The sequence below is a fragment of the Dermacentor andersoni genome, chromosome 7, assembly GCF_023375885.2.
Source record: "Dermacentor andersoni chromosome 7, qqDerAnde1_hic_scaffold, whole genome shotgun sequence".
In the NCBI taxonomy this organism is placed as follows: domain Eukaryota; kingdom Metazoa; phylum Arthropoda; class Arachnida; order Ixodida; family Ixodidae; genus Dermacentor; species Dermacentor andersoni.
The window spans coordinates 117,471,454-117,487,986 of record NC_092820.1 but is presented as its reverse complement, the minus strand read 5'-3'; positions in this window follow the sequence as shown (position 1 = coordinate 117,487,986).

Sequence of the window (16,533 nt, the reverse complement as noted above, 5' to 3'; positions counted from 1 at the left end):
GCACATGTAGGACACGGACACAAGAAAGAAGGGTGGCACGCCGCAGACGCAAACTTACCACGATACTTTGTTTTAAGTTTGCGCCTTGTGTGTCCCACTGTCCTTGTGTCCGTGTCCTTTATGCACAACTATGTACATACTCATCTCTGAATCACCGTTTTGGGGTTCGGGCTTCGGATGAAGAAACGCTTATTATGACAGCCGTTGGCCTCCATTCAATGAATTCCTTTTTCTGGCTACTTGAGCTTGCGCCTGTGTGACTTATAAATATTCACCGCAACAAGAATGGCGTTAGCTCGACTAGACTATAGTAGTATTACAGCATAATACTTTGGATTCATTTGCGCTTCTGTTGCATATAGTTCAGGAAAACGCTTGCCTATGGAGCTTCTACCTAATAATATGGGAACGTTTTATCCATTTTGTTGGGCTTCCTCTGAGCCTATTTCGTATATGTTTAGTTTTATAATCACGGTGTAGTAACTTTTGCTAGTGTATGATGGAATTAGGTCTCCTTTGTTTACAAATTTTATCAGTATACAAAAAGCTTGAAAAATTTCATCACGAAGTTTACGTCCTATTATTTCACCCAGAACTAAATTATGATTCCATACCCATCATCTCATCAGAAATTAAAGGGACCAATAAATAATATGGATGGTGCTGAATTTCACACAAGGTGGCTGACGAATGCCAGCAATTTAATTGATCCGTGCGTTTCCACTTGCATTTGAACGATGAAAAAACACTAGATTTTCCTGTCCCAGTAAACAGGGCCCTCAATATCACCATATAAGTAACTTTAGTAAACACAGCTGCACTTTCCACGGAAACACTTGCGGCACAGGCGGTTTATGTGCACTGAAAACTTTCGCAAACATGTACAGTGAACAAACATCTAATCCTTTCAGTCGTCACATATGACTGAGAGTTCCTATTGTCTCCGAAATGGCATATTTTTCTGCGGACGCGGTACAACTGTCGGAGATGACATTTGGACCTGTGGTTTAAATATTTAGGTCACATCGCGAAAGTAGTAATAAATACAATATTATGTATTTAGTACATTCACCTCTTATAGATTATGTTATATCGTCAAGCCAACTGAAATATCTCTCACCTATATATGCGGTGATTCTTCAGTAAACGGCCTTCTGCAATGAATAATGCAGTGTAATAGTGCAATGAATAACAGCCATAGCGAGCAACAATCCAACTTAATGCCCCAGTCTGACAGTATGCCTGTTTAATACCACGCGTTTTGCATGACTCCCCCTAGTAAAATGTTTTATGATGCTTATCAGATCGCGCTATATTTACTGAGAAATCAGTATGCAGAATATTTTCCTATGCCCCCCTGGAAGGAATATTCAAAAATAAGTTTCAACTCAATGTAGATACCATGACCGAGGGAAATTAAAAAAAAAATTTTTATGACTTCGCTATTTCGATATATTTTCAAAGAATAAGCTGACAAACGTATTGAAAGACAACACTTTTTTAAGACATATCGAGCGATGTAAGTACGCAATATTCATAATCAAGTTCAACGCTTTACTCTCTATTTTCGCATTCAGAGGCTAAAGCAGCTATACTAACGTAAGCCATCTATGTGATGAAGTTTATTTTGGAGAACGGCGTAATCAGTCCTTCTTTTATTTATACGGAAAGCTCAGCAGGGAACTCAGTCTCATCTTCGTGTCGGGACTCCTGCCTCTAAATCCAAAATTGGCATATTCAGTAGCACTTTGCAGTATAGGCTTCTCGAAGTACAAATGCTTGAGAAATGTCAAACAAAGTGTAGTTCTCCTCCAACACAATTTTCGTTTGATTTCAAATAGCCTCAGCTATAAGTGAAAAATTCTAAACGGTAGTTGACAAAAAACTTTGAATTATGTATTCACTGTAGTTTCGGATGAAAATTCTGTCCGCTAAGCACAAAAACAACATATGCAAGCTGCATTTTACTATACAGCCTAGCCTTCGTTATATATATATGTATGTATATATATATATATATATATATATATATATATATATATATATATATATATATATATATATATATATATAAATAGTTTCATATTGAGGAACATGTATCCGTCGTCCAAAATTGTAATTTGTGAAATGACTTTAGAAAGCTCATACAACGTATGATTTTGACGAAAGCGGTAAACTAACATACTACTTCTAATTTGCGCCGTCTAAGAGACGAATAGCTACGCCGTATCGTTTTCTCGTGTACCAAGCTGCGGACCAGTATACACCCCGCGTCAACGTTGACGTTTTACCTCGCCAAAATTCGGAGGATCGCAGGTATCTCTTGAACTCAACCGTTTTCCTCCGAAAGCTCCAGTGGTTGCCCATGAGAGGGTTCACGCTTTTCACGTTCAATTCAAATGGGCAATGGGAGTTCAGTTCAAGCTGCACTGTGCTCCTAAAGTTGCCAAAACGTTAAAGCCTACAATATGAAAAAATATATATAAACAAGTCTTGTAACCTAACTGCACTAACACACACACACACATTATATATATATATATATATGTAGTTATTTATTTATTTATTTATCTTTTGCAGCTAGTGCATGCGCAAAAAAAATTCCAACCCTATGGGAGAAGCTTTTTGGCCGCGGATAAATATCCTCCCAAATTTTGTGATGTACTTGGCACTTTGCCGGTAAGTGTACAAAATGCATACTGGTCTGTGTTATTGCAAAGTATGAGCATTTACAGAGATGGGATGCGCTGTAGCAATGCATGAAGATGTAAAATTATTTATTTGCACTTCTACATTGTTAGAGGTATGAATATCTTCCAGTTAAAGGTAACTAACTTGTAGTACTTTCAACTTACAATTTAAAGTACATAATGTAAAAGAAGCAGCAGTTGCGTCTCGGCGTGTAAGACGGTAGAAGTTCGAAATATCTCCAGCATGGTTTCCCTGTAGAGATACGCAAATATCTCGTAACACATATTGAGTGACTGGACGCGATCTTCTTAACTGCGATCAAAGTATGTCACTCCTGAAGGTCACCAACATGTTGCGAACTTTGTTAACATGAAGAAATACAGGTTTGACCTCTTCAGGGTGTTAGAAACTGGTTATATTTTTGCCCTGCCAGCAATGGACAGAATTGTTTATGCTACATGAATGTGTTATTAATAAAGGAAAATGAGAGATCCAGCCGAATCATAGCAATTGCTACAAAGGAAACCCATACGCGTTCCTTGAAAGAAAAACCTCGCAGTTGATGAAAAATTCGTCCTGGTCCCAGACCAGGATGCATTTTTCATCAACTGCGAGGACGAGCCTAATCACGAAGGCTTATTAGGCTCGTCCTCGCAGTTGATGAAAAATTCGCTGAACGTGCGCCCCCACACGTTTCAGCTTCACTGCTTAACCATCTGTACGAAGTGCAAGGGTGGTGATTTTAATTTATTGGCCAGTTTCAGTGCATAAAACGTCGCAAAGTGCCATCGCGGGAGTTACTCATGAAAACACAATACCAAAAAAGTGTAAGTTTTTTCTTTGAGCTAAATTTTATGCCACCGAAAACAGGGTTGTGAGCCACTAAGAGACACTGCATGTTTTTCAGAATAAGATTATTTGTCCTTTCCCATCTGTACAAAATTACAGGTTTCTTGGAAAGTTTTTAAACAAATATGATTGAATCCAGCAACGTTCGCTGACATAGAAATTAGGATAGGCACATAGATAATATCGACAGGGACAAATAGGCGAGAAATGGCATGAGAACTGTAGATTGGCACTTAAACAATGGCTCAACTGTTACAGTATAAGTTCATGCGCACAGAGGGTTTTATGCTTGCCTGTAACATAGCCAATCCCTTACTGCAGTGAAATACGCACCGTAATATTACCAGGTTTGGAACTCTCTGCACAGCTTGCACATCCTATAATCGTGTAGCGAACGCATTCCAAACGCCTCTGTCTGTTCTCTAAAGTAGGGGGGCGTATAGAGAATTGCAGCCCTTTGAATAAAACCAAGCACTCTGTTAGTATTCCGGGTCGTCACCGAAAAGAAACGGGATTAAAATTTACGGAATTGTTTCATCATTTATAAATAACTTTCACAATGGGTGCAATTTCTTGCTCTGACGTTTTTCAGAAACATACATAATTGTACTGCAACTGTTATGATTCTAAGCAAATGTCGCTGATGTCAAAGATTCATGCTTTGCAACGTGTTCGTTGAATTTGGGGTGTGCCTATAATGACCATCCTGGTTTACAGACGTCACGAGCAAAATCGCACGTTATAAACTTCCTAAAAAAAGCGCAATAAATAAAAAAAATATGACGAGGTATTACTTTAGGTTACATAAAGAGAGCGGTTCAGCGAAATAAGTGGTGCTGCTAATGACACTCAGTGAAAAATAGACGCCTTCACAGAATCGAATTCAGTTCAGTGTTATGTTTTAACTCACCATAAACCACTGACTACCGTCAAATGTATGTTGAAAAAACGCTGTATAGCACTAGCCTACACCCGATAAGTGTATCGCTGCTTGTACTAACTGCGAGCTTGATTAAAAAATGTTCCCGATGCAAGGAAGCAAATTACTGCTTTTAATGAAAGTTCCCTTGCGTAACCGAAAACTGAAACTTCAAAAGTCATAGTCTCTATGTTTTCCTTTATTTTCACTCCTTACCTTAACATAGGTGTCCTAATTATCGCCATTATCGACATCTCATACAGGTGACACACTTCGTTGCCATGCCAGAGGGGTCTGAGTTGCTAATAATAGGAAAGGCCTAATTGTGTATACTTTTTGTCTTAATCTTATCTCGAGTCGGCGTTCAGCCATGAAACCGAAGTGAACAATTGGTTTTGTATCAGACCCCTACGCCCAAACTATTTACCAATTTCGTTTAATTACTATTTGGTCTTGTGATAATCCTGTGTGTAATGGAAATTTGGTCTGGATATCAATTCTCACAATATTTACAGGTTAAATTCACAGTAAGCACAGAACCATCTTGGACCGTGCCCGCCCTACCATCCTTAAAGAGCCAAATGGAATTCAACACCCCTCCTTTACTCCTACCCTGCCCCCCTCCCCACCAAAGCGTGATAGCTTAAATGTTGTGCCTCGACACCTCCGTCGTCATCCCCGCGCTGAAGAAGAAGCCGAGTTGGTTCTGAAACGTTCGCAAAATAAACACATTTTTTGGTTGGACCCACTTAAAGCTCATATAATTAGCCGAAAATATAATGTAGCTGGTTGTGCGTGCTTGTAAGGCATGACAAAATACGTTTGAGTGCACAAGCAGACGAGGGTGGTGAAAGAAGAATAGTGTGCCACCTTTCTTCTTACACCGTCCTCGTCTGGCTGTGCGCTGCAGTTCTTTTTTTCTTTGTTAACACAACCAGACAGGCAATTCTGTCACGAGGGTTAAGTTCTAGTCTAGGAGGAGGAATAAACTTTATTAGTTGAAATGAGCCGACAGTAAAATCGTCCGAGGTGGGCGGCGTCCCTAGTCCAGGATGCCGTGGGCCTGAGCTGATAGCTTGGCCCTGCTCACCAGGCGATGCTGGTCTTCAGGGGTCGAGCGAGCTTGTCAGCTGTGCCTCCCACTGCTCGACGGTTGGTCCGGTGATGGGCGGTGTCGATGGGTTTTTTTGACATTCCCATACCATGTGGTAGATGGTATTGGGCGTGGAGCAGAAGGCGCATTTGTGAGTATAGCTCGTAGGATACATGGCGTGTAGCAGGGTGCCGTGCGGGAATGTGCCGGTCTGTAGTCTTCGGAAGATGACCGCCTCTTCTCTTGTCAGCTGGGGATGCGGGGGTGGATAGATCCTTCTACCCAGTCTGTAGTGGCTCAGGATATCGGCGTATCTTTTCGGGACGCTATCTTGTTGGTCTACCGGTGCTCGTGAACCTGGTGGGATAGCCCGGAGAATGTGATCTCGGGTAGCGGCATTAGCCGCTACATTACCCGCCAGGGACTCGTGTCCCGGGGCCCAGACAATGTACACTTCTGGAAAATTGTCTCTTTTTTTGAGAATGCTGAGGGCTTGTTTGAAAATGCGGCCCTTTTTGATAATTTCTACATGCTGTTTGTGAGTCGGTGATAATTGTGATTAGATCTTCCTCTCGTTGTCCCGTAGAGGCCAATAAAATGCTGAATTTCAAGGTGCAAGAGTAAAACTACCGCCCGTAATAATGACTCGTCAGCTTGACATAAAAATTTTTTCATTGTGTGGGTCGTGTACGCTTGAGCGTTCCTAGAGACTAGTGACCCCAATTTTATGCGCTTAAGTTCTCTGTTACGCCTGCCAGCCTTGTATCAATACTGTGGTAATGCTTCTCAGCTAACGTTGTGCTGCAGACAAACTACCATCGATAGATTCCTTGTGCCTCATTCATGTTGTTATGCCATATTTTTCTGAATAACTCATCATTACCTATTTAGCGCCATTATGAATAAATAATTCAGCTATTAATCATCTCATGTGTTCTATCTCAATCTGTTGTCTGAGCCATTCCTCAAGATATCTAAAGACCGGACCAGTGTAGTATTCTAACTTAAATTTGTGTTGTTTCTCAAGCAATGCAGGACTACCGCTTGTTTACCTTTACCCACAGCCTTTCTCAATCTAGTACATACAATATTATTTGTAACCATATGGTCAATGGCTACGAGGACATTGTGCCTCCTTGCCGCACCCCTGTCTTGATCCACTTTTTTTTAGTTTTGCTTGTGAAATTCTGTATCTGTGGCGTTTAAATTATTTCCTGAAGCTAGAACGTATGCTTCCTGTGCTCCTTGACTCACAATGTCTCCATGAATACTGGTATCTCTACGGGGAAAAATACGTTTTCGTATAATTTCAAATACATATTAGGATGTTAGTTGCTTTCCCGAGATTTGTTAATATCTTGATTATTTGCATGGATTGGACCCATTCTAGAATACCGCTTCCTGAAGCCTCCTTGTTGTCTTGACTGATTTAAGTAAGGTACCACCCTCATGCTATAGCAACTCACCTTGGGGAAAGTAGAGTACACTTGTTAATTATAGAATTCCCAGTGCAATCACGCGAGGTAGTTTTACTGGGTATTCTGCAGTTCAACACTGCAGAGTACCCCGAGCTACCTGCAAACTTAAATGGAATTAATTGGGAACCTTATGAAATACGCGCATATACTATAGACCCCTAATCAGACCAAGTCCATTACGGAGGTCACTACGTTATGAGAGTACTTGTACAATGATAAACCTTTCGCTTTCCTGCGTACAAAATACCTTTATGGTAAGAACTATATTAATATGTTCCCTGTATGTTGGAAAAAAATATTCCCACTTTCAGAGTGTAGAATACTTCGAAAAAAATTTTTTATTCTCTTGGTTCCAAATAAAATCTCGAACACTTGCTTTCCTAAGGCAATAAGGATAATGCATGAACTGTACAATATGCAAAACAGGTGATAGATTCATAGCGAGATGGAGGCATGAAGTGACTAACAATGATAAGTCAGTTCTGCAGAATTCTGCAAATTGAAGGAAGTGTCGTTTAAGGTAAAAATTTTTAACCATCCATGTTTGTGAGATTTGGATAGATGACAATTTTTCTTTCATAACTTACACCGGATGAGCAAAATATTTTATTTTTAAAGTACTTTCTACTACATAGCAAGCTTGCTACTGGCCTTGTTTGGCAGCTTCTTCGCTCCTTCTAACAGACTGTCTCGCTGAGTGTATGTTATACACCTCCTATTGGGACCCTGATTTAATGCACAAATAAACATTTTAAGCCCCAATATTGCAGCACACCTTTACGCCCATGTTCGCATATTCGGTGACATTACTTTTCTTGGTATTGGTGACAACCTACTTACGCAAAATCCACAGACGCTGAGGCTGGAGATTTTATTGATGTTCGTTTGATTTATTTTTCCGCAGCTACTTTTTGAATAAACACATCTTCTAATGAATTTAGAGGAGCTGCCTGCTATATCATCACAACCCTAGCTAAATGTTTACTATTTTTACGAGTTTCTTTTTTCAAAAACCTTACTGCCTCAAAGCTGGAATACCTAAGGGCGCTGCGTATTATATCAGCCTTGTCTCGTTTGCATGACGCAATAAAATATGTTTTATAAGTGAGTTAAACGTCTGTAACCTGGTGTTTCAGTTTGTGTTTTGTTATTTTCAACATCCAAAGAAATTGATGCGGACATTATGTGTCTCCCTGCTGCGATCGGCAGACTTATCAAAGTTGGAGCGCTTGATTTCAAGAAAAGTAATTTCTTTGTTCCATCACTTCCTTTTCACTGTCATAACAACAATGTAATACAAAATTTTGCAGACCTGGTGGTGCCGCTCCATCATTAAAATAACACGATATAAGTTACAGGTCCTGCCCATGCCAAGGAAACCAAATTATACTGAAAATAGGAGCAGAAGTACTAGTCCCTTTTCGATCGAAACATTTTTAACAAGGCATTCCTTCCAACATCATTGATCATTATTATCAGGTTACATATAAATATTTTGTTGACTATCACTTTTAGATGCCGTGATTAGTGTATCACAATTTGCTAATCAGACTGATTTCGCCGTTATCGGTGTGTTGCTCAGTAATAGTAGCGCGTGAGCTTCAATGATTCAATTATATATTTTTCTACCTGACCTACGCGTACAACTGTTTGCTTCTCATGAAAAAGTGATTCCTATTACGTACTTGTGCTACCATACGTAAGCGTGCTCCAACTTTGCTAAATTCAGTACAAAATTTTGTAGGATTTTATTAAAACAAGTATAAAATGCAATACATAGCTCGTACATTTTGGCAAACCTGCGTGTATATGAATACTCTACCACTCTCAGTGCACTAAAGCAATTTTTTAGAGAACATACAGAATGTTGCATTGCACCACATCAAAACGTGCACGGGTAGATTCAATTCAAAAGGTTGCATGTTCTCGGAAAGCGGTCCAGCCTGCGTTGATAGAAAAGCAATTGTTGTAGCTACTAAAAAATTCTTTACAAAGCAAAAATGAGGCCAACACTTAAGTTTTTCTGCCTATGTATGTATGTATGTATGTATGTTGTACATATATAATATATATATATATATATATATATATATATATATATATATATATGTATGTATATATAATGTGCAGTAATACTTAAGTGATGGCCTCATTTATTCTTGTCTGAACTGTCATTGCGCACGGAACTTCCAGGTGCTGCAGCAGTTCGTTTATATACGAAGCAAAACTCATATTATGCCCTCATTTCAACCACATCCTTCGGAAAATTATTGTCCTACGTATCCTTCGTCTACCAAAACTGTAACTCGCGGAGAAGGTCTCCAAGATGAAGCTCAGCATTTGCTGTGTGATTTTATACTCACTTTGTCTCGAGTTCCTTGTAGGTGAGACTTGTTTTTCGCATAATTCCACCTGGCAAGTTGTTTGAGGTATGAGATATATGCACCTGGATTAGACTGTGCGTTCACGTCAATAATTTTCATGTCCTGTTCAGAGGTGAATAAGGTGAAATTATATGTTTCACCAGCGCCACCCGTGCTGATGGTAGGTATAGCGAATGAGTCATTTCAAGATTCACCAAAAATTAACGTTTTTCGTTCATAGTGCGCACATCGTGGCGATGTTATCTTTATTCAACATTGATCAAGTTTCTCAGGGGCTCATTGAGTGCATATAGCTTTCTTCAGTAAAGTATGCTGGAAGCTAGTGACAACGGTACGCTGTAATTGCAGATCTTCACCTAAGTTCTAGGATGCTTACCAGAGTCTGACCAGTTCAAGTGAACTTGTTGAAAAATATGTTGGAACATTCCTAAAAAGATTAAGCATGTGTAGTGGGAGTGGTCCTGGCAGGCTAACCATGAATGCGCGAAGTGTTTGTAGTGATCTAAAAATACGGTGATCTCCATGTGCTCGACGATTTATTCTTGGTCAACAAGTGCAAAAAAGGGGGTAATGGGGGGATAGGTCGCCAAACATCCGTTGTTACTTCTTGTAGAAAGTGACCACGTCGGTCCTGTGTTTTTTAAGAACTCTGGCTCTGCAGGAGCCGGGCAAATATTTTTTGATTATGACACTGAATATACAGTGCTTGGCATAACCTTGCTCGTTGGCTGTAATGCACTAATAGCAGCACTGGCCTTCAAACGTCGTTTTCTCTCTGCGGTATGGGAGCTATTGTTATTGCTGTCTTATGCAGCTAATGCTGCAGTGTCATAGAAAGAAATGGTTCACCACTGTTCAAGCTTGGTACCTTTTCCGATATACTCAGGGCTTACTCTCTCCCTTTTTCCCTCGTAATATTCCCCTTTCCATCACCCCCAGTTTAGAGTGCAAACCGGGTGCTTTTCTGGTTGACCTCCCTGGCTTTGCTGTCTTTGCTCTCCCTCTCCCTCTCTCTCTCTCTCTCTCTCATTTTAGCAGTTATGTAGTTAACGGATTTTTGCAAACGTAAAGGAGTTGAGCCGTTTTTTTGTTTTTTTGTTGTCAACCGAATCGGGAAACACCAGAATGATAATTTGAACATACCCTCTGAAACGAAGGCAGAGCCTTGTTTTTCAAATAATAAGAATTAACCTTCTCCACTTACTGTTTTCAAGAGCAAGTTGAGTGATCGTAAATTTCACCAACGTAAATTAACGTAACACACTTGTATTCTGCATTGTGAGATCATTGCACAACAGGAGAAAATAGCCAGTTTCTTCTCGCTGCGAGGGCGTGTATGTGGCTCAGCGTGGTAAAAAAGACCTTGATGCTATAATAATCACTCCTGAGTGCATTAGTGGTCCGTGGCCACCTGTCATCCTCGGGCCAAGTGGCGATCCTCGAGTCTTGTTAAAGAGCATATCCCCTTCATGTACTATAACACTCATCGGAAAACGAAGTGAAGCCATTGTGTCTTCTCGTAATGGTTGTAATGTTAAGGCGTAAAGTACAAAAGATGTCGTTTTTCGAGCAAAATATAAAAATAACAAACGCGGTTACGGAATATTTCTACATACCACTTCTACTAATATTCCAAACAGTTGCAAAACGTTTAATATTTATTTTCTTAAGCGCACGCTCTAAACATAAATATTTTGAAATGTGGCAACAAAACTGTTGCAATAACTATGGACGCTGCGTGTTGTCAGCAGGTATGCTGTATCGACAACTGCAAAAAAAAAAAAAAAAAAAAAAACTTGCTGTTGGTAGTCCGACGCTGTAGTTTTGTCTTGTTCTTTTTTTTTCTGTGGGTACTACCGTTTCCTGGAGTTTGGTTCCAGTGAACCTGCAAACATTGAGATGTGCGAGAATCGAACGCAGCATTAAAAAAATTTTTCAAACACTTCTCCACGACGATCAGGCGCTATATTGGAAAGAAATAACTTTTATATGCCTAATAACTTTCATATAAACTGCCCGACGGCCTTCGCAGTATATTAAGGCTCATTCGTTTGATAGTCGGCAAAGGAACAGTGAAGAGCGTTTGACCCGTCGTTGTAGGAGAGCGGCTATGGCGTATCGCTGCTGACCTCGAGAGCGATAGCTCGATTTCAGTCGCTGCGGCTGCTTTTCGATGGGGGCTTAATGGAAAAACTCCTGCGTACGCAAATTTAGGTAAGCGTAAGAGAATCTCAGGTGATGAAATTATTGAAGAGGACCTGTATATGGCATCTGTAGGCACATTTCTTAGATCACATCCTGCAGCCAATACTGTAGCGGATGAAATATACATTTTGATAAACATTTAGCAAAAGAATGTTTCCATTTGTCATGCTGCTGTGGTAAGCAATGTCTCACAGTGTGTGGAAAGAACTCTAATTATACACAATCTTCATATTTAACAGAAATGAGGTGCAGTTCAACTAGAATTGGTCTCGATATGTAGAATTTACTGGCTCACTTGCGAACTTTAGGAAAAATTACTGAACCCTCGCTTTCGCAGTATTTTCATGCATGATACGACGCTGGTCCCCTGTCCTCGGTGGACAAAAATAAAGTACCTTGTCTCTGTTTCCTGAAAGTATGGGCGAGGTAATGGGTAATTTTTACACAAAGCAGAGAGTGGGCGGATATTTTTCGAATTTTACAATAAATTTCGCGCGCTAGCGGTTTTGAGCGTTATAATCATTTTCCGACCAAGCAGTTTTTAGCCCGTTTACCGGTAGAATAACACATGCCATCGGAATAAATTTAGTAAAAGACGGAGGAGGGCTGCAGAAATATTTTTGTGCGAAGTTAAATGGGTGTAAAACCTGCACTCGTCTTGGTAAAGATTCTGGCTATTCCTCTAAAGTGTCATATTACCGTCATCCGCAATGCTTCTCAATAACTTGACATAACTTTATTTTACACCACTCGTGCAGAACCATACTTTTGCTCCCAATGAAGATGCTTTTCTCTTCCTCTCTCTTTCTAATTTGTTGCAACCTTCTTCTTACTAGAAACGGGGGTTATCTTCAGTGTAATCGGTGACGAAATTCTTTTGCTGGCCAGAATAGAAGCGTTGTTCATAACTTTCCGATTGTCCTTTCTCCGCCTTCTTTTTCCCCTGTTATCCAAGGTGTCTAGTATTCTCCTACGGAGCCCTCGTTGAACTTCAGATCGTACATTGCTTATTTTTGTGTAAATTAGAGGTAGGATTAGTTAATGTATAAAAATGTTCATTGTATGTGGAGTAACTATGGCCCTTAACAGTATAAAACATATGCAGGCTATCCGGAGCGTTATAACCGTCTTATAAGAACAACACAGAACATGCTCCCCTGAGGAAATTTGACCTGCAACAGGATCACATGTTGAGAAATTGCAGCGAATGATACTGCCAATATCCTCACAACGTAAAAAATGCATGAATGAATTACTTCATTTTGAAATTTTTTTTTACATAGGACTAGCAGACGTTATAGGCTGACAAGGCTTGAATCGGACCAGTCAAATAAGGGCGGCGTTTTAAAATGTGTGATTTATTTATCTGTAACCGAATTTTTTATTCCAATTGGTCGAAATCAACCGCTTCACTTTACCTTCAATTGTGATTCTGCAAAGTCACAGAAGTATCCATTTATTTATAGTGTCAAATGCATATATATTTGCCTTCGCAACGACATTCACCAATTTTCCACCTACTATTGATCAGTTTATTTCCGGTGCGGAAGAAGTAGGCAGTTCACGTATTACTCCCATTCAACATGCTGTTTATAATATTAACATATCATAGGTGAGCGAAACGCACGTTTGCGACGAGGTTACACAAAATCTGTGCCTCTCAATCTCAGGCTTGAATTTGACTGCGAGGTGCAGTTGTGCAACGTAAGCACCATGCGATGCATATAAACGAGACAGCGAATCACCCCATTGTAGCTTCGCGCACTTTGACAATAGTCTTCGTAGCTATTCTCAGAATATTTTTGCAATGAGATTGCCCACAAGTATTTTATGACAGCGCACTCAGGAAAAGGAAACACCTGCTTGGGGAGGTTTCTTATCTATTTATTTTCTGCGCCAGCTGTGAACTAGGAATATGGAAGCAAAGCAACGCCCCTGCCATTGTTACTTAGCTGACAGCAACTTACATGAGTCATTCTTTTCCGTGCTGCTTTTGCGCAAATGCTAACTTTTTCTCATATAGTGAGTGCATGGCATTTCTTTTTATATAAGTCACCTTCAAACAGTGATGCCTATTGATTATAAATGCGCAATAACCTACAAGACTATCCTCATTTCATCTAGACAAAGTAATGCTGTTGGCCTGCGCTGATAACCTTAAGATGATTCCTATTCTTACGTTATAAAGTCCTCTTCCAAGTGGGCTTTAACTAAAAGATATTAGCAGCGGGTCAACTGTAAGCAACAACGATATGGATGACGACAGGCAGCCCTGCCCCGCTTCTCTAAAATCTAAGGGCGAAAATGATGGTAGGTAGCAGCTCAGCTGTTGTTTCCGGATGCATGGTGTGCGGGAAGTTTAGAATCTCTACATGAAGTTGTAGCAGGCAGCACCTCAAATAAATACCGTTTTTTGACGTGGTAGAACGCTTTGGCTTGGTTGAAGCTTACCAATACTTCTGGAGCTTCACGTGTGTTTATACATTGTATGTTACAACGTATTTCGTTAAGAGATGAAAATATGCTGCAACGCGGCATCAAATATGTATGATTGCTACAGATTTTCTTTCGGCATTACATTTATGCGATGTAAAGAAAGGTTGGTAATGTCTTATTGCCTGTGTGCAGCTGCGTTATTCGCCTTCAGGGGGTGCGGTTCTCCAACATTCTCTGTTCTCCAAGCAAAGCGGTAGCAAACAAAATATTAAAAGAGCCCATCCAACAATGACACTGGAATATTGTTATTAAAAGGCACGGAGCAATAGAAAACAGCATTAGAGAAGAAAAAGTAGAAAAAATTCCTTCCCAGATATTGTCGGTTCTTGTCATCATCATCAACATCATCATGACCGTCACCATCATCATCATGATCAGCCTGGCTACGCCAACGGCAGGGCAAAGGCCTCTCCCATACTTCTCCAACTACCCCAGTCATGTACTGATTGTGGCCATGTAGTCCCTGCAAACTTCATCTCATCCGCCTACCTAACTTTCTGCCGCCACCTCCTATGCTTCCCTTCCCTTGGAATCCAATCCGTAGCCCTTACTGACCATCGGTTATCTTCCCTCCTCATTACATGTCCTGTCCATGCCCATTTCCTTTTCTTGATTTCAACTAAGATGGCATTAACTCGCGTTTGTTCATTCACCCAATCTGCTCTTTCCTTATCCCTTAACATTACAGCCATCATTCTTCTTTCCATAGCTCGTTGCGTCGTCCTCAATTTAAGTGGAACTCTTTTCGAAAGCCTCCAGGTTTCTGCCCCGTACCTGAGTACCGTTAAGACACAGCTGTTATACTCTTTTCTCTTGAGGGATAACGGCAACTTGCTGTTCATGATCTGAGAATGCCTGCCAAACAAACCCCAGCCCATTCTTATTCTTCTGATTATTTCCTTCTCATGATCCCGATCCGCCGTCACTACCTGTCCTAAGTAGATGTATTCCCTTACCACTTCCAGTGCCTCGCTACCTATCGTAAATTGCTGTTCTCTTCCGAGACTGTTAAACATTACTTTAGTTTTCTACAGATTAATTTTTAGACCCACTCTTCTGCTTTGCCTCTCCAGGTCAGTGAGCATGCATTGCAATTGGTCCCCTGAGTTACTAAGCAAGGCAATATCATCAGCGAATCGCAAGTTACTGAGGTATTCTCCATTAATTCTTATCCCCAATATTTCCCAATTCAGGTCTCTGAATATCTCCTGTAAACCCGCTTTGAATAGCATTGAGAGATCGCATCTCCCTGCCTGACGCCTTTCTTTATTGGGATTTTGTTGCTTTGCTTTTGGAGGACTACGATGGCTGTGGAGCCGCTATAGATATCTTCCAGTATTTTTACATACGCCTAGTCTACACCCTGATTTCGTAATGCCTGCATGACTGCTCAGGTTTCGACTGAATCAAACGCTTTCCCGTGATCAATGAAACCTATATATAAAGGTTGGTTATATTCCGGACATTTCTCTATTACATTATTGATAGTGTGACTATGGTATATTCTTGAGTAGCCTTCACGGAATCCTGCCTGGTCCTTTGGTTGGCAGAAGTCTATGGTGTTCCTGATTCTATTTGCGATTACCTTAGTAAATACCTTGTAGGCAACGGAGAGTAAGCTGATCGGTATGTAATTTTTCAAGTCCTTGGGGTCCCCTTTCTTATGGATTAGGAATAGGTTAGCGTTCTTCCAAGATTCCGGTACGCTCGAAGTCATGAGGCATTGCGTAAACAGGGCGGCCAGTTTTTCTAGAACAATCTGCCACCCATGCTTCAACAAATCTGCTGTTACCTGATCCTCCCCAGCTGCCTTCCTGCTTTGCATAGCTCCCAAGGCTTTCTTTACTTCTTCTGGCCTTACTTGTGTGATATCGAATTCCTCTGGACTATTCCCTCTTCCATTATCGTCGTGGGTGCCACTGAAGTAGTTTAATGACAGGAAAATGTAGAGAGGTCGGCCGGATAATGGAGCACTTGGCCTGCTACTCTGCGTAAGGGAAGCGGAAGAGGGGAAGAAAAATGGTTACAATAGGGGATGATAATGGGAGGACCGAGGTGAAGTACATATTACACAACTGGCATCAGAGGCGTGAGTCTATATGAATCTCTATAGAACTCCTCAGCCACTTGAACTATCTCATTCATATTAGTAATGATACTGCTGGCTTTGTCTCTTAACGCATACGTCTGATTCTTGCCTACTCGTATTTTCTTCTTCATTGCTTGTAGGCTTCCTCCATTCCTGAGAGCATATTCAACCCTATCCTTATTATACTACCCTTGTTGATTAACTTGGAAAGTTCTGCCAGTTCTATTGTAGCTTAATGTTAGAGGCTTTCATACATTGGCGTTTATTGATCAGATCATTCGTCTCCTGGCGATAGCTTACTGCTATCCTGTGTAACGGATTTACCACCG